At 33.0% G+C, this 19057-nt stretch overlaps 2 long non-coding RNA genes across 2 annotated transcripts; one reads left to right on the top strand and one right to left on the bottom strand.

Annotated features, from left to right (window-relative positions):
* On the top strand, positions 1–1417 carry LOC139526145 (uncharacterized). Its single transcript, XR_011665147.1, has 2 exons — positions 1–51; positions 1326–1417. It is a non-coding gene; the product is annotated as an uncharacterized lncRNA (long non-coding RNA).
* A 14655-nt stretch (positions 1418–16072) lies between these two features.
* LOC139526144 (uncharacterized) lies at positions 16073–18717 on the bottom strand. The gene is made up of 3 exons (XR_011665146.1): positions 18675–18717; positions 17143–17220; positions 16073–16108 (listed from the first exon to the last, which is right to left on the bottom strand). It is a non-coding gene; the product is annotated as an uncharacterized lncRNA (long non-coding RNA).
* Positions 18718–19057: the final 340 nt, after the last annotated feature.

Below are 19057 nucleotides of genomic sequence, written 5' to 3'. Positions count from 1 at the left end.
AAACATTGACACGATTGACGTCTCTCTGCATTTTATGCAATACAATGGCAGGTGAGTTTGAAATTAAATAAGGTTAACAGGTGAAGATGCCTTTTTTTGTAGGCTGCCATCTTAGTTTTGTGAGTTGGTTTGGTTTGTTTTTTTTACTATTTTGATGTTTCTTTTTCATATGGACTCCACAACAGCTGCTTTTAGGGCCAGGTTGATCAGCTGGGCAGTTGACTAACCAGAACGATGTGTTTATGTTAGATGAATCATTGAATCTGTAGTAGATGACTGCATTCTGCACTAAAGCTAAATACACATAGCCCTCAGACATCTGGGCAGCATATGACACTCGCCCATCCACAATCGGTTTCAGAGTGTTGCTAACATGGGTCTACTTGTAAGGGAGCCTCATAAACTAGTTTGTCGTTTAACCATCTCAGAATGTGTATTGCAGTCACATTCCAATGATGTATTGTTTGACCTTATGGGAAATAAGAATTACTTTGATAGGTTCTGTTTGTTTTCAAACGTTTCTTTAAAGCTACAAGAATTACACAAATTTTCTGATAACATACACACATGAACAGCAGTCGTTTCTACGATGTCAATTGCAGATTTCAAAACTTGAATGTGTATGATTGTGTAACCAAATCACCATGTCAATTTCAGCATACATTTAAAATTGAAAAATAAATGCAGAAAATGTGAGTTTTTTTGTCTTTCAAATCACAACCAATATACAGAATTAATTGCAGGATAAAGACAATAACTGTTTAGTGTCTTTTAATACATTGTATTAGCTGTATTTTTTTTACTTGCTCGAAACAGGAATAATAGCTTGCTAAAGCTTGCATTACACCTGTTTCCTAGCTTCATACAAATACAGCTGATATTTAAAGACACTAAACAGTTATTGTTTATGAATATGTTATCACAAAGATATAATGGTTGATCCCTTAACAAACCCTTAATTGTAATTAAAATAACATGATATTGTGACATGAAAACAACAGAGCATGAAATATCTCTTTGTAAATATATTTGGTAGCTAAAGACAACATGAAGGGTTCTACATGTTCTAGCTGCAGTATAAAAAGTGAAAAGAATATGAAATCAATGAGCTAAATACCAATCTTTTGTTATTTGTCTCTTTTTGGTAGCACAGAATCACCAAGAACTAATTTTATTAATCTTAGTATTACAAAATTATATGCATTTGCCTATACTAACAACATTATTTTGTCAAGTGTAGAGTTGGCAACATTTTAGCCCATTTTAATGTTAAAAACAGTATTTGGACACAAACTGAACTGAAGCTTTTTTTTACTTTTGTACAGATATTAGAAAGGTGAAATGTGTGCTCAATGGTGGATTGGAAAAAGAGGTAGCTGACAAATCAAAAGGAAAAAGAAGATTGAAACGTGAAAGGTTTTTGTAAATTATTTATATAAAATGCCAAAAAATTATTTAAAGTAGATTTGGTGTCTTTTTCTCAGCATCCCAGTTGGACATGTTCCAAAGGAAATTTCAATGATTAAAAAAAACATGCACAACCAGTGTGTGTTTTATCAAATGATCAAGGCTGTTATGGTTTAAAATGATCCCTTTTCAACCTCTCTATTGTTGGTTGTTCTATCAAGGCTGTTATGGTTTAAAATGATCCATTATCAACCCAATTATTGTTGTTTATTCTATCAAGGCTGTTATGGTTTGAAATTATCCATTATCAGCCTTACTATTGTTGTGTGTTCTATCAAGGCTGTTATGGTTTGAAATTATCAATTATCAGCCTTACTATTGTTGTGTGTTCTATCAAGGCTGTTATGGCTTGAAATTATCCATTATCAGCCTCACTATTGTTGTTTGTTCTATCAAGGCTGTTATGGTTTGAAATTATCCATTATCAGCCTTACTATTGTTGTTTGTTCTATCAAGGCTGTTATCATGGTTATGGTTTGAAATTATCCATTATCAACCCCACTTTTGTTGTTTGTTCTATCAAGGCTGTTATGGTTTGAAATTATCCATTATCAGCCTCACTATTATTGTTTGTTCTATCAAGGCTGTTATGGTTTGAAATTATCCATTATCAGCCTTACTATTGTTGTTTGTTCTATCAAGGCTGTTATGGTTTGAAATTATCCATTATCAGCCTTACTATTGTTGTTTGTTCTATCAAGGCTGTTATGGTTTGAAATTATACATTATCAGCCTTACTATTGTTGTTTATTCTATCAAGGCTGTTATGGCTTGAAATTATCCATTATCAACCCCACTTTTGTTGTTTGTTCTATCAAGGCTGTTATGGTTTGAAATTATCCATTATCAGCCTTACTATTGTTGTTTGTTCTATCAAGGCTGTTATGGTTTGAAATTATCCATTATCAGCCTTACTATTGTTGTGTGTTCTATCAAGGCTGTTATGGTTTGAAATTATCCATTATCAGCCTTACTATTGTTGTTTGTTCTATCAAGGCTGTTATGGTTTGAAATTATCCATTATCAGCCTTACTATTGTTGTGTGTTTTATCAAGGCTGTTATGGTTTGAAATTATCCATTATCAGCCTCACTATTGTTGTGTGTTCTATCAAGGCTGTTATGGTTTGAAATTATCCATTATCAGCCTTACTATTGTTGTGTGTTCTATCAAGGCTGTTATGGTTTGAAATTATCCATTATCAGCCTTACTTTTCATGCTATTGTTGTTTGTTCTTTCAAGGCTGTTATGGTTTGAAATTATCCATTATCAACCCCACTTTTGTTGTTTGTTCTATCAAGGCTATTATGGTTTGAAATTATCCATTATCAGCCTTACTATTGTTGTTTGTTCTATCAAGGCTGTTATGGTTTGAAATTATCCATTATCAGCCTTACTATTGTTGTGTGTTCTATCAAGGCTGTTATGGTTTGAAATTATCCATTATCAGCCTCACTATTGTTGTTTGTTCTATCAAGGCTGATACGGATTGAAATGATATATTTTAACCTCACTATTGTTGTTTGTTATATCAAGGCTGTTATGTGGGATTTTCAAATAATCTAACTTGACTGAAAACAACAATTTAACTTCATTTATAAAAAAGTGATTATTAAAAACTTCAAATTCCAATGTTAATTTTTTGTAGGGGAAAGTCCGTTAAAATATGACAAATTAATTGTTTCACAATATATACAACAAAAAATGTATCATATTTCTTACTTAGTACAAGTAAACGTTTTTTTATGCTAACTCAACCTCCCACTTGTATGACAGTTATTTTTAGTTTATAGCCAAAACTGTGGTTACCTACATCCCAAATATACATCACAATTGATTAAATTTTAATTTCAAGCTGAATTGTAAGTTTTTGAAAATATCGTTGTAAAATGAATAATAGCATTGAAAGAATAGTATTTATATTTCTTTATTTTGTCAGGAAAATCTTCAATTTGATGGACAAGAAATTTATAATAGTCTATTAAAGTCAATGCATGCTATTGTTCCTGTTGACAACCAGTACAGAGCGTTTTTAATGCAAGACTACAACATATGTTAGAAGACGTTAAAGGTAAAGAAAATTGTAAATATTACTGACATTACTGGTTTTGTTTTCAGTTTTAGAATAAATATGGAGACTTCATTAACTATTTTCTTCATTAACATTTTCCTGCTGTTAATGAATCCTCTAGTGATGGAAATATTGTTTTTTACCAACCACTAACCAGTACATATAAAGTCTTCATCTGAAGGAGAATACAATTATTGTAGATTGGTTCAATTCCAATGGGAGACAACTCTTGTACTATTCTACTTATTAACATTTTCCTTTAAGATATTTAATCCTATGGTGATGGAAATATTATTTTTTAACTAACCACTAACCAGTACATAAAAAGTCTTCATCTGAAAGAGAATACAATTATTGTAGATTGGTTCATTTCCAATGGGAGACAACTCTTGTACTATTCTACTTATTAACATTTTTCTTTAAGATATTTAATCCTATGGTGATGGAAATATTATTTTTTAACTAACCACTAACCAGTACATAAAAAGTCTTCATCTGAAGGAGAATACATTTATTGTAGATTGGTTCAATTCCAATGGGAGACAACTCTTGTACTATTCTACTTATTAACATTTTCCTTTAAGATATTTAATCCTATGGTGATGGAAATATTATTTTTACTAAGCACTAACCAGTACATAAAAAGTCTTCATCTGAAAGAGAATACAATTATTGTAGATTGGTTCAATTCCAATGGGAGACAACTCTTGTACTATTTTACTTATTAACATTTTCCTTTAAGATATTTAATCCTATGGTGATGGAAATATTATTTTTACTAAGCACTAACCAGTACATAAAAAGTCTTCATCTGAAGGAGAATACATTTATTGTAGATTGGTTCAATTCCAATGGGAGACAACTCTTGTACTATTTTACTTATTAACATTTTATGGTTTTGTTATTTTCTTCTTTAGTACCAAATAAAATCTGTTAAAAATAGGATGACACTTTAACATCTATTTCTTAAAAAATGTGTCATGAAACAGAGATGAAATATTTCATTTTTATAATCAACAGAGTGTTGTCAGCTGAAAACATAGAAAATGTGACACTTTATTTATTATATAGAATTTGTGTAAAATATAATTATTATTTGAAGAATTAACAGGAAAAACTATTTACCAGAAAAAGTTGAGACTGATTGTTTGCAGTTACTTATCCTTTTTGTGAGTTTACTTCAGAAACAATACACAGAATTTTTCAAAATTACTGCAGTAAATAATGTACAACAAACAATCACAATTACTCTACCCATCTGTACAAAAACTAGACATACAAAGAAAGGCAATGCTGAAACGATGCATCTTCTTTTACAAACATGCACTTATTATAATAGTATGCTGTCCAAATCCTGAGTTACACACATTGGTATGCTGGTTTATTAGGAAAGTTACTGCAGCTTATATAAAGGAATAATACCTTGGATATGTGGAAATAAATCATATGATTTCTACACACAAAAAGAGATAACAAAAATTAATTGCTATGCAAAATCAACTTTGCTAGGAAGTTTCAGATGAAAGTTTGAATCAAAACTTATCAAGAGGCAATGTAACTTGTATGTAGGAATATTTTGATGTTGTCATACAATGAAAGTGTTATATGCAAATGCATACTTCATTTCCCTGAAATAGTATGGTTGATATGTAAAACACTCGTTGTTAAGTAGTTTCTAAGCAAAATACCAGTCTGAAACTGCTGCATGGAACAAACCAGTTTGTTCGTATCAATAACATGTTTTCAAAAACTAAATGTAAGTAATGGGGGCAAATAGATATAGTAAGTGCTGAAATAGTATGGTTGCTTACTAAATTTCATTGAAAATAACACTTTATAACTGATGCATCTCAAAAACTAGCATGTACATGTTGTCAGACACTCAATGTAACAGTTATTTGTGCAAAAACATGCATAAAACGCCTGCATAAAAAATAGTATGTTTGCTCTGTAAAATCCATGTTGGTAGGTAGTTTCTACGCAAAGTACCTGTCTGAAAGTCATACATGGAACAAACTAGCTGGTATGTATCAATAATATGGTGTTGTCTAACGCTAAATGTAACGGTTACTTGTGCTATATCATGCATGAAACGCCTGCAATAGTATGGTTGCTAAGCATAATACAATAACTTACGATGTTTAAACTTAAAGGAAATAGAAACCCTTATACAGATTAAGATATAATGTTATTTTTAAACATAATATACCTTAGGGAGCTACCATTTCATTTTTATGGGGGGGCTAGGATGATATTTGAAAAAATTAGGCAGGACAGGAGTTTTGAGTAAAATAAAAAGGCAGGATGAGACACTTGCAAAAAAAAAAAGTCAAGACGACAATTTAGGTAAAAAAAAAGTCAGGATAAACTAAAAAAAAAAGGCAGGACCGAACAGAGTGAAAAATAAAAAGGCAGGACAGATATTACAGCTAAAAAAAATGCAGGACAAAATTTTTCATCCTAGCCCCCCCATAAAAATCAAATGGTAGCTCCCTTAAAAAACAGAGAAAAATTTCTTTGACAGAAAGCAGACACTGCAAGTTTGAATTTATGAATAGGTTGCCATGCAACCATCAAGTTACGTGGACAACTAAAAGTTGTTATTTCTTTTTGTAGTACCTGTCCAAGGGCTATAGATTACATGATACTTGGCATGATACAATCTATAGCCCTTGGGCAGGTACTACAAACTATGAATATGAACTGGTTCTAAGAGGGCACCAAAAATATCATTTTCATGAATTTTCCCTTCTTGAATATTTCCGGTCTAAATTTGAATCCAGACTTATAATCAAGGCAGTACATGTACAAAGACTGTTGCAACTGAAAGATTAAACTTTTTACCTTTGTTATACCCAGAATAGGTGACAACAGAGACATATATACGTGTATATATGTCTCTGGTGGCAACTATAGACTTCTACATTCAAAACGGTTTCGTATTTTACCTATTCAGACTTTCAGATGTTGACAAGTAAGGTAAAGGAAAATGATGAGAACATTTTCAAAATTTATGTTTTTCTAAATGAACTGTCTGGTACTTGGAAGCGGAATATGAATTGTAATTTTTAAAATGCCTTTTTACATCGAGATGACCGTTTGGTCATTCCGATGTATTGCTATCCCCTAAATTTACATTATGCAAATTAGTTTTGGGTTTTCAACCAATCTATAAAAATTAAAGATCCGCGGACATTATCTAGTGCAAGATAACATTACTACTTATCACTTGTTTCAAATTCACTTTTTCAATGGATACGCTAAAAAAAACCACACACATTTAAATATTAAAATGTTTTTCCGTTAGATATATTATTTAATATAAAAGTAAAAAAAATATTGCACACGTACCGACAATTGAGTTAAAGGTTGCGCAAGAATATCTCAAGAACGTTTTACGACACTCCTGGCAAGGACCGGTAACTCTGTAATTGCTTTTTTCGGGAAAATATGAATGGCTTCACATATCCAATCTTTTAGAAAATTCGATTTTTTTTTTTACAGAAGAGTGGCCACCATGCACGTGCACTGCACTATTATAAGAATGATATACACAATTATGTATACATGCAACTATTCAATTAATATAATATATAAAAACAAACCAGTGTATACTCTGGGACTATTATTATATTAGTATAATAATCCCAGGTACATGTATACTGATTTGTATCACTACAATATAATAGTTATTACGGTGCTGTTGAGTTTCCTGTCATTTATTCATCATCCACGTATTATCAACTTATATCAGAAAAAAGAATCTCTCTGTACATTAACCTCAGTTTCACAGCATTAAGATTAAGGATTTTAAAAGCATAAAACATATAAGATTTTGTAAAGTATTTGACTATTGACATGGCACAGTCGGTTTTTTTTTCTTCATAGCAACACCATTGTAAAATAGAAATTATTTGATAACCTAGTGATGACAGAGTTTATAAATTGCTCATCCAAACTATCGGTTTATCTATCAAGTTTATATAGTGCGGCTGGGAAATATGATTTATGAGACTAAACTTCATAATATGTAAATGAACTTAAAAAACCGAGGCTCCTGCCTAGGGACAGGCGCAAAAAAATACGGCAGGGTTAAACCTGATTTTGAAATCTCAACCATCCCCTATACCTCTAGCCAATGATATTTAAAAAACACATTATCAATAGGCTCAGAAAAACTCCGAGTGCGATGTCATAATTGACTAAAAAAACTAAGCAAAATTACAATAATACATAAATCAACAAATGACTACAAGCAGTTAGTTACATACCAGCCGAAGACATCAATCAAACTAATTAAAAGTTTATGTCTTCATCATTAGTTGTTTAAAATATATGAGAGGAACATAACCCGCATCATGCCAACAACTGGTTTTTAGAATCAATGTGTTTATTTCCAATGCAAAGACCTTATGAGTGAATCAAAATAGCACAAAAATACACAATTCTTAAAAGACCTGAGTCGTGACAGCAGTATTGTAACCATATCACTTCCGAAAACAAAATTTGAAGGTTTGTTAGCTTTTGAGGTGAATGCCGAAAGTTTTGTGCTTTGTTAAGAATATTACCCAGAAATATTTTATGTGAAATACCTGAATGTATAATATGTCTGCATGTTGATTTTTATTTACGAATGATGTACTTGTACCGATGATAAAATTTAGTAAATTTTGATATATATATATAACCATAGGAGATCAAATAAGTGAATATAAACAACTATAGATGACTATACTAGGACACCCGGAGGAGAGATGTAATGCTCCGTATAGAGAGATGTCCAATATATTTTAAACGTTGTACAATGACTTTTGCATTCAAATAAACAGACACCAGAAAACAATAAAAAGTTAGATTTGCTTACAGCGGTTTTATTAATGAATCATTGATCTTTTGTTTTAAATCAATATGATTGTAAAAATCGTTTTATGGATAGATATAGGAAGATGTGGTGTGAGTGCCAATAAGACAACTCTCCATCCAAATAACAATTAAAAAAAGTAAACCATTATAGGTCAATGTACGGCCTTCAACACGGAGCCTTGGCTCACACCGAACAACAAGCTACAAAGGGCCCCAAAATTACTAACTAGTGTAAAACCATTCAAACGGGAAAGCCAACGGTCTAATCTATATAAAAAAAATCGAGAAACAAGAAACACGTATAAATTACATAAAGATGTACTCTTTAATCTTGTAAGTTTTCCCATTGATTCACTATTGAATTTGTGGTCATTTAGGACTCGAGCATTGTATAATTCACTATTGCCTGTTGATTGATGTCTAGTAGCAAATATTTCATGTATATTTAGAACAAAAGAAAAAAATGCTATTAACTATTATTGTACAGCTTAGTTAATTGATTAGTTAGCGATTTCGTTAGTTCTTTTTTAGCATTATATGATACATTTGGTGTGATTATACACGATGTGCACAGCAAATTAAAGCAAGTTATTACTAAATCAAAGCACAATAAAGATTTACAGAGTTCTAATATACCAAAAGTGGTTTTCAATCTCCAAAGTCAAGAATAAACCGTTTGTTGCGGTGTTACATATTTGTTTTTCGTTCATTTTTGTACATAAATTGTGTCGTTAGTTTTCTCGTTTAAATGATTTTAGATTGTTAATTCGTGGTCTTTTAAAGTTGACTATGCATTGCAGTGTTGGCTTTGCTCATTGTTGAAAGCCGTACTGTGACGTATGATTAATTGTTAATTTTTGTGTCATTTGGTCTCTTGTGGAGAGTTGTCTCATTGGCAATCATACCACAGGCTTTTTTTTAATAACGCCAGGGCTGAAACAGAAAAAAAATACCAACAGACAAACAACAGTACACACAACAAATCATGGAATACCGAGGACTTACCCCCCCCCCCAAAAAAAAAAAAAAAAACCCAACAAAACACAAAACAAAGCTGGGGTGATCTCATGTGCTATTGAATGAGTAAGCAGGTCCTAGTCCACATACGGCACCCGTTGTGTTTGTGTAGGAAATGCAAAAGAGAATATAAGTATAAGAAGATAGGTCAATATCAGAAAGAAGAACAAACGGAATTAACGGAGGGCTAATTTCCAATTCGCCACTTGGAACTCTTGGTTTGATAGCTTCCTTGTGAACAGCAAGGAAATATAAGCCCTGGAAGATATGATTTGCTTCTTTTCTTTCTTGCTCGGGCGTTTGTATGAAGTCCGCCTAATATAAAGAAAAGAACAAGTCGACAAGAAGAAGAGCACAGTTAATTCCCATCAGAATGCAGAGTTTTTGTTGAACGTGCAACTCATGTGTAGTTGTCCTTACCCTTGGATCAAAGTAGAGGCTGATAAATCCCATTGTATTCAGGATCAGCCTTCATAACAACCATTAACAAAGTAGAGGCTGATAAATCCCATTTTATTCAGGATCAGCCTTCATAAAAACCATTAACAAAGTAGAGGCTGATAAATCCCATTTTATACAGGATCAGCCTTTATAAAAACCATTAACAAAGTAGAGGCTGATAAATCCCATTTTATACAGGATCAGCCTTCATAACAACCATTAACAAAGTAGAGGCTGATAAATCCCATTTTATTCAGGATCAACCTTCATAACAACCATTAACAAAGTACAGGCTGATAAATCCCATTTTATACAGGATCAGCCTTCATAACAACCATTAACAAAGTACAGGCTGGTAAATCCCATTTTATACAGGATCAGCCTTCATAAAAACCATTAACAAAGTAGAGGCTGATAAATCTCATTTTATTCAGGATCAGCCTTCATAAAAACCATTAACAAAGTAGAGGCTGATAAATCCCATTTTATTCAGGATCAGCCTTCATAAAAACCATTAACAAAGTACAGGCTGATAAATCCCATTTTATACAGGATCAGCCTTCATAACAACCATTAACAAAGTACAGGCTGATAAATCCCATTTTATTCAGGATCAACCTTCATAACAACCATTAACAAAGTACAGGCTGATAAATCCCATTTTATACAGGATCAGCCTTCATAACAACCATTAACAAAGTACAGGCTGATAAATCCCATTTTATTCAGGATCAACCTTCATAACAACCATTAACAAAGTACAGGCTGATAATCCCATTTTATACAGGATCAGCCTTCATAACAACCATTAACAAAGTACAGGCTGGTAAATCCCATTTTATACAGGATCAGCCTTCATAAAAACCATTAACAAAGTAGAGGCTGATAAATCTCATTTTATTCAGGATCAGCCTTCATAAAAACCATTAACAAAGTAGAGGCTGATAAATCCCATTTTATACAGGATCAGCCTTCATAACAACCATTAACAAAGTAGAGGCTGATAAATCCCATTTTATTCAGGATCAGCCTTCATAACAACCATTAACAAAGTAGAGGCTGATAAATCCCATTTTATTCAGGATCAACCTTCCTACAAACATTAATAAACACATAGAAAAATGTTAATAAGTAAAATAGTACAAGAGTTGTCTCCCATTGGAATTGAACCAATCTACAATAATTGTATTCTCCTTCAGATGAAGACTTTTTATGTTACTGTTAGTGGTTAGTAAAAAGTCATATTTCCATCACTGTAGGATTGAATATCTTAAAGGAAAATGTTAATAAGTAAAATAGTACAAGAGTTGTCTCCCATTGGAATTGAACCAATCTACAATAAATGTATTCTCCTTCAGATGAAGACTTTTTATGTACTGGTAAAATGTGAGTAAAAATAATATTACCATCACCATAGCATTAAATATCTTAAAGGAAAATGTTAATAAGTAAAATAGTACAAGAGTTGTCTCCCATTGGAATTGAACCAATCTACAATAAATGTATTCTCCTTCAGATGAAGACTTTTTATGTACTGGTTAGTGGTTAATAAAAATAATATTTCCATCACCATAGGATTAAATATCTTAAAGGAAAATGTTAATAAGTAAAATAGTACAAGAGTTGTCTCCCATTGGAATTGAACCAATCTACAATAAATGTATTCTCCTTCAGATAAAGACTTTTTATGAACTGGTTAGTGGTGAGTAAAAATAATATTACCATCACTGTAGGATTAAATATCTTAAATGAAAATGTTAATAAGTAAATTAGTAGAAGAGTTGTCTCCCATTGGAATTGAACCAATCTACAATAAATGTATTCTCCTTCAGATAAAGACTTTTTATGTACCTGTTAGTGGTTGGTAAAAAGTCATATTTCTATCACCATTGGATTAAATATCTTGATGAAAATGTTAATAAATAAAATAGTACAAGAGTTGTCTCCCATTGGAATTGAACCAATCTACAATAAATGTTTTCTCCTTCAGATGAAGCCTTTTTATGTATCTGTTAGTACAAATAATATTTCCATCACCATAGGATTCTATAACAGCAGGTAAATGTTAATGAGATCAGTTGTCTCTCATGTAGCTTTTTGTAAAAACCATACTTCAATCACCAGGGGATTAATTAACAGCAGGAAAATGTTTATAAGAAAATTGTACATGAATTTTCTCCTGTTTGAATTGAACCAAACTAATATGTTTTATCTACATATAAGTAAAGCCACTGACTAAACATTGAACTGTAAAATGAATGCAAAGACAAGTCAAACTACTTACCAAATGCATGTACAGCAATATAAAAAAAACATATAGTCCGGCGGCTTTGTAAAAAATTGTGCACATCCTGTTACAAGCATGAAATTTTGCATAGACCTTCCTCAAGTATTACTCTTTTATTTCAGATAGGGAGGCATTTGAAAAAAATGTCTCACTTCCGGTAAAATCCAAAATGGCGGACGTTATACTTAAATCAGCCCAATATCGAAGCCTAGCCTGTAAAAATGTCCTATTATCATGCTACTATCATAATATTTGGTACAGACCTTTGTGTTTTACTACTTTTGGATAAATTATATAGATTAGATGTCTTCAGAAACCCCACTTCCGGTTGAAATCCAATATGGCGGACATTGTACTTAAATAAGCTTATTTTTTAGGGAGGGTAATTGAAATGTGTTTTAACGTATTGCTACTATAATTACATTGTGTATGAACCTTTCTTTGGTGCTTCTGATGGAGACAATGTATAAGACATATGTCTTAAAAACCCTTACTTCCGGAAGTATCCAAAATGGCGGACAGAGAAATATCAATTTTTTATTCAAATTTTCAACTTTCTTCAAAATGTAAAGAAAATGATTTTATTTTGTGCTGGTCATTAAACTTTTGGCTTTAAGTTATCCCCAAAACCTCTTATTCTAGCATATTGTAAATGCTAAGATATAAAGTTGACACTTCCGGTAAAAATATGACGTAACTTTTAAAGATGAGTCCTCAATCTATTTCTTCGATGTACAGTTTTGGATAGATTGATTTAAACAAAATAAAATCGCTATAGTACTAAAAAATATTTAAAACTACTTCTATTTGGCCAAGAATACATGCTTATTCACAATCACCACCACATGCACACAAGGCAGTGCACGGGAGACCCGATTTTACACATTAAAAATAACTGCGGCATCCTTTCTTACATCCATAATGTACAAGCTTCTGAAAAAATGATGAGGTCTCAGAAAGAGTTTTTTTTAAAGGGACCCTCTTTGTCCCTTCGCAATCCATTAGTGACAAGACTAGGTAGCATAAGAGTCAATCCAAAGCTCGTCTCACTAAACACCTGCATTAGTATATTACACGTTTTACATGCTTGAAAAGACAAGAACAAGTCGTGGGAATAGCCTCACTTAAAATGAGATTTGTGCAAAAATTGACTTTCTTGGCTCGTTAATCATGTTAGATCTGATAAGTTTGTACAGTACTACCCCGGTGATTTAGGCTGATCAATCATCATTCTTTATGTTAAAGTCACATCTTCAAATACCATTAATGTCTCCCATGCAGTCTTTTTTTTCCTTTTCAAGCAAAGAGAGAACAGTATCACAACCCGTCATAAGGTATTGGTCAGAAATAAAAGTGTGTGATCACTCATTGCCTAGTGCATTAAAAAGGCCATTGATAGATATTAATCCAAAGATTTTTGCCTCCCCAAATACAATCAATAGTTCGTTTGCCCCTTTGTTACGGAATAGCGAAATACTGGTAGTTTTAACGCTGCTAAAAGAAGCAAGGGCAACATTTAGAGGAAAGGGAATACACAGACGAACCCAGGATTAAAAACATCCTCAAAGATGGGAAAGTTTTCTGAGAGATGACGACAGTAAGAAAGAACTTTTAAGTTTTCATTCATAGGAGCTTGCTCAATACAATTTTGAGTACAAGGTAGTTGAAGCAACAAATGCTCAGGATGTTTAGTGTTATCCACCACTTGATGATGTTTCAAGTTTAGCACCATGTTTACACGAAGAGACTGACACTAGAATCAAGATAGATGTGTCTGATGCAGTGAAACATAGACTTAACTGAGTCATGACTCAAACAGTCGATACTGATGTCATTGCTGTTTCCCTATTCCGTGACATAGGGCAGACAAACTTTGGTTTGCATTTAGAAGGGGAAAAGTGTAAGATATATATCAATCAATGACCTTTCAAATACACTAGGCATTAAAAGATAACACGTTCGCTGGAAGAGGAACTGCGTTGGTGACATTAATGGAGTTTGAAGATGTGACTATAGCATTTAGAATGATGATTGACCAGCCAACATCACCATATGGATTTGATGTTTAATGTCATTGAAAACGATACGTGGTTTTGTTGGAAGATAAAAAAAAGAAACAGATTAGGTTAACAAGGCAGGAAAATATGTGTTTTTGCAGAATTTATTAAGATGCGAGAAACAATACCACAGTCTTTGTAAATGTTGGAAATCAGCTCTCCGATTGTGAATTGCGGCCTACTGAGTATGCTGATTGGGTATTATGTCCTTACCTAAATAAAATACCTTGAAACTGAAATACGAGTGGATGAAGTCTTGGATGCGTATGGTAGTTATAGCAACAAATGGTCAGGATATTCTATCTTATCCACCACGTAATGTATTTCAAGTTCAGCACCAAGTTCACATTTAGAGGCAGACACTAAAATCATGGTGCATGTGTCTGATGCAGTGAAACACGCACTTAAACGAGTCATGATTCGAACAGTCGTTAATGATGATGTTGTCAATACTGTTTCGCTATTCCGTGACATAGGGGTAGACGTTGTGTTTGGGAGGGCAAGAGACTTTGGATTAATATCGATCAATGGCCTTTCAAATGCACTAGGCAATGAGTGATCTGGGTGATCTGTAACACTTATTGTTATCCGTGTCTTTACCTGTTGTGATATGGTTCTCTCTTTGCTTGAAAGGGGGGAAAAGACTATGTGGGAGACATTGATTGCATTTGAAGATGTGACTTTAACAAAAGGAATGATGATTAATCAGACTAAATCACCGGGGTTTTACTGTAAGATCGCACTAACTTAGCAGATGGGTATAACATGGTTAACGAAGCAAGAAAATAACTATTTGCGCAACAGGGACGGCTTTTCGAGGCTATTCCCTCAACTTGGTCTAGTCTTTTCCAGCATGTAAATAATGCAATATACTTATACAGGTGTTTAGGGAGACGAGCTTGGGATTGGCTCTTATGCTACCCACTCCAGGCGGGGACAAAGAGGATAACTTTTGAAAAACTCTTTTTGAGGCCTCATCATTTTGTCAAAAGCTTATACATTGTGGATGTAAGAAAGGATTCCGCGGTCATTTTTAATGTGGAAAATCGGGTATCCCGTGCACTGCCTTGTGTGCATGTCATGGTGACTGTGAATAAACATGTATTCTTGGCCAAATAGTAATAATTTTAAATAATTTTTAGTACTATAGTGATTTTATTTTGTTTTAATCAATCTATCCAAAACTCTAAATCGAAGAAATAGATTGAGGACTCATCTTTGAAATTTACGTCATATTTTTAACCGGAAGTGTCACATTTATATCTAAATATTTACAACATGCTAGAATAAGTGGTTTTGATGATAACTTTAAGCCAAAAGTTTAATGACCAGCACAAAATAAAATAATTTCTTTATTGATATTTCTCTGTCCGCCATTTTGGATATACCCGGAAGAAAGGGTTTTTATGACATATGTATCATGCATTGTATCCATCAGAAACACCAAAGAAAGGTTCATACACAATGTAATGATAGTAGCAATACGTTAAAACACATTTCAGTTACCCTCCCTAAAAAATAAGCTTATTTAAGTACAATGTCAGCCATATTGGATTTTAACCGAAAGTGGGGTTTCTGAAGACATCTAATCTATTTAATTTATCCAAAAGTAGTAAAAAACAAAGGTCTGTACCAAATATTATGATAGTAGCATGATAATAACACATTTTTACACGCTAGCCTTCGATATTGGGCTGATTTAAGTATGACGTCCGCCATTTTGGATTTTACCGGAAGTGAGACATTTTTTTCAAATGCCTCCCTATCTGAAATAAAAGAGTAATACTTGAGGAAGGTCTATGCAAAATTTCATGCTTGTAACAGGATGTGCACAATTCGTCTGAAATATGCTTGTAGCCGCCGGACTAATAGCTGGAAATGCTGTTTCTGCAGAAAATCTTTACACCTAAAAATATTTTTTTTAATTTTTTTTCACAAATAATCCATTAAATAAGAGATAATAAATTTAATAGAAAATGCATATCTTGTAGTAGACAGCATAACCCTTATCCAAGGTATCCAATTCTAAGAACTTTAAGAAGTATTTCAAATCTAAATGACAATAAGAATAAATTAAGAACAATAAAAGTGAGGCAACTGAAATTTAAACTTAATCTGAGTTTTGTGGAAAGATGCACTGTGTATGAATGACATATAACATTTGTTTGATGCAATCTGGATTAGAGACAAAAAACGAAAAAAATCAGAATTTCTATCCATGTGTAAAGGATTATAACTCTAGATTGGTAAAAGAGAAGCCTTGATTTGTGTTTGTTGTAATAAGCATAGGGTATAAGTTTTATAGCATTTTGTTTTGGCAAAATGAAGTTAGAGAACAGAAACCAATTTAGAGATGTACAGACTTACAGACAAGGCTTAAACTTAATGTCCCCTCAGATATGATGGGAACATTAAAAATAGAACATTTCAGTTCATGCTTTTATACCACTTTCCTGTGAGAATGGTTTTAAACCAGTCATTCTTGGGGCCCTTAAGCTTCTGTTCCATCTTCCATATGAGCCAAGGCTCTGTGTTGAAGGCCCTACTGTGACCTATAATGGTCAACTTTTACAAATTGTGACTAGGAAGGAGAGTTGTCTCATTGGCACTCAAACCATATCTTATTATTCTGTATTCATGATTTATAAGAAAATGTTTTTCTCTTTCTTAAAATATTTGTTTGAGTCTTTTGCCTGATGAACAAAGATGTAATGTTTTGTTTTTCTCAAAGAGTTTTTATTCTTATAAACTGTTGTTCAGCTACAATTACAAAAAGAAGTTAAAACTGCTTGACATGTACTAAATCTATTGAGGAATAATTTCAATTTTGAATTGGTACATAATACTTTATGATAATTGAATGTAATTAAAACTGAGATCATGACTTTTTTTTTGCTTTTTATACTTATTTACTATAATTTGGCTAACACTTATTCAAACCTTATTGGCCAAATGCTTCACTCTTTTCAGAGCATTTTGCTCTTTCGCTTTCTACTTTGATACTGGCCATGGTAACACCTACAAAGAAAATCTGTTTGATTAGAGTTACATTTTTCTAACAAATAAATCAATGGAATTGTTGTTTAAACAATCAAGCAATTGAAATTTGATATAACATTAGATACAAACTAAATTATGCATAATTCATTGTAAAGGAAGGATTTTTCCAAAAAAACAATCTTATAGAAATGTCTCTTTTTATACATAACTGACAATGGCAAGGAAAACACATTAAAAAAAAAAAAAAGGAACAAAAGAAACACTTTTTCTTTCCCTTATGTTTAATTTCCTTACAAACAAACAAACAAACAAACAAACAAACAGACAGACAGACAGACAGACAGACAGACAGACAGACAGACAGACAGACAGACAGACAGACAGACAGACAGACAGACAGACAGACAGACAGACAGACAGACAGACAGACAGACAGACAGACAGACAGACAGACAGACAGACAGACAGACAGACAGACAGTATAAATTAATGAACACAACAGGGGTTAAGTTTAGGAGGGAGGGACAAATGGACAGATTCAGATGAATTGTATATATGTTCTGCTTATATAATGCTGTACAGACTAATTCTACTGTGTAGTGCGCATATATAAACATAGACCTGCAATCCCACATGCAGAGGGAGTTTAGTGTCATATTTTTAAGCCCGTTGCTCTGATTACACAGATTACCTGTGGTTCTCAATATGGTGGAGGGATTTACCCCCTCCCCCCATTTATTCTACAATCAACAGCACAGGCACTTGTTTTTATCCATTGGAAGACCCCCTATCAACGCATATTTACAAATTATTTATAAATATACGTTGATAGGAGGGTCTTCAAATAGATAGAAACAAGTTCCTGTGTCAAGGTACGTGAAAGTTGTTTTAGTGTAAAAATAATTCAATTACTGACATACTGGTGTATGTTTTTTTTGCGAGAAAAGAAAGGGGAGTAATAAAATATTGTTTGAAGTGAACACATTGAAAATTTCTGTTTAAGCTACCTTGTGATTTTTCGTACGGGTGTGGATAGTAAACCCCACATTGACAGAAACAAGTGCCAATTCCAATCTCAATATTTTGTATTGTGCATTTTACCTTATCAATATCATGCTTATAATTATTGGTCCAGGAACACAGGCGCGGATCCAGAGGGGGGGGGGGTTCCGGGTGTTGGAACCCCCCCTTTTTTTGGACGATCAATGCATTTGTATGGGGAGGTGTAGTTGGACCCCCCCTTTTGTCCTGGGTTAGGAACCCCCCCTTTTTAAAATGGCTGGACCGCCCCTGGAACATATATACAGATATATACTGTTCCCAGATTGGTCTCATTCGTCAAAATAGATAGTAGTCGTTTCATGAATGTTCTGCCCAAAATGTCAATTTCTTTGCTTATTGTTTAGTTTCATATGTATATATATCATGTATATCAAGTTAAGTATCGGGAATGTTTACAAATTATTCTATACCATTACACTAATGTTACTCTTTCGTGTTGAGGTTAAAATGTAGTCGATAAGCGTCTAAAAGAATACGATAACATTAAAGAAATGCTCTAAACTGGACCCCTGTTGTGTTCACTTATCGCTACACTGACAACAGGTATGGCCTAAATCCCGTGGTCAGAATTCTGACCACGGGATTTAATAATTCGACGAGACTAGTACATCATGGGCTATGTTTAATTATATATTATACTGATAGCAAATCAAAGAAAAATTAGCACATTTATTACCCTACTGAGTTCTTAAGGGAATAAAAGATGCCGTCTCAGTTTGTCAAGAACATGTTAACACGCTCGTTGGTCATTTATCTGCGCTACTACCATGGGGTAAATTAACAGATACTTGTT

The sequence above is a fragment of the Mytilus edulis genome, chromosome 6, assembly GCF_963676685.1.
Source record: "Mytilus edulis chromosome 6, xbMytEdul2.2, whole genome shotgun sequence".
Taxonomy (NCBI): domain Eukaryota; kingdom Metazoa; phylum Mollusca; class Bivalvia; order Mytilida; family Mytilidae; genus Mytilus; species Mytilus edulis.
The sequence above is the reverse complement of the archived record's forward strand: the minus strand, read 5'-3'. Positions and strand labels throughout refer to the sequence as shown.